This window comes from Propithecus coquereli, unplaced genomic scaffold (assembly GCF_000956105.1).
Source record: "Propithecus coquereli isolate 6110/MARCELLA unplaced genomic scaffold, Pcoq_1.0 Scaffold141, whole genome shotgun sequence".
Classification (NCBI taxonomy): Eukaryota; Metazoa; Chordata; class Mammalia; order Primates; family Indriidae; genus Propithecus; species Propithecus coquereli.
This window is the reverse complement of record NW_012138414.1, coordinates 82,323-83,512: the sequence shown is the minus strand read 5'-3', so window position 1 is coordinate 83,512 and position 1,190 is coordinate 82,323.

The following is a 1,190-nucleotide window of genomic DNA, read 5'->3' as shown; positions in this document are numbered from 1 at the left end:
AGCCTGAGCAAGAGCGAGACCCCATCTCTACTGAAACTAGAAAAAAATTAGCCCGGCAACTAAAAATAGAAACAAAAAATTAGCTGGGCATGGTGGCTCATACCTGTAGTCCCAACTACTCGGGAGGCTGAGGCAGGAGGATCCCTTGAGCCCAGGAGTTTGAGGTTGCTGTGAGCTAGGCTGATAACCAAAGCACTCTAGTCCGGGCAACAGAGCGAGACTGTCTCAAAAAAAAAGAACCCTACCCTCAAAGAAATTTTTAATACTATTACATATAGGTGTTAGGGGTGGGGTGATTTTAAACTATGTTAGGAATCGAACTAACAAGTCACAAGTTTCAATTCTTAAATCTCATTTCAGTGGCACAGAGGATGGAAGATGTCCCATGCTTCTAAAAAAAAAAGAAAACAAACTCATTTGGGTCAAATCAATCAAAAGAATACTGACTTCTAAACTAAAATTAATAACTATCCTCGAAAAAATAACATTCGTCCTTAAAAATGTTTAACTCTCCCGAAGTTCTATTTTATCTTTAAACTCACAAAGACAAATGATTCATACCACAAAGAACCTGCCTGCTCAAACGTTTTGTTTTTTTTTTTTAATTTGTTCTAAAACTCGTTTAAACAAGTAATGGTTCCAAATGTTTGCATAGAGATCCCTTCGTCAGTGGCTAAAAGGAAAACGCGCTCTGGATTTTAGTCCAAGGACGGATCATGTGAACCTGTGAACACTAATATAGAGCTTCCTATGTTTTCTTTTACTACCTTCAAATGACACTCTTTTCTTTAAAAATTAGAGTACAAAATTAGCTGTCTTAAAGCATTAGTTTAACACTTATTGCCAAGAATATTATAGAAAAAAGTATAAGACAAATACTTTGAAGAGGGGCAATACAAGGTAAAAATAATTTTTAAATAAACAGTTACTCTTTGTTTTATAAAAATAATTTTATAATAATCTATACTGTTCATTAGACACTCGGTCCATGCCCCCTAACTCCGTGTTTCTTTTTGTTTACAAACTGTCTCCTTCATTGGATTCCTTCTTTCCTTCCTCTTTCCATCTCTCTTCCTCTCTCTCCTTTCCTTTGTTGATTCAATCAACACAGGGTCTTGTACGTGTGCCAGAAAGAGTCATATGTCTCTCTGTATTCAGGTTCACTGAATAACAGCCTAGGAAAAGCTCAG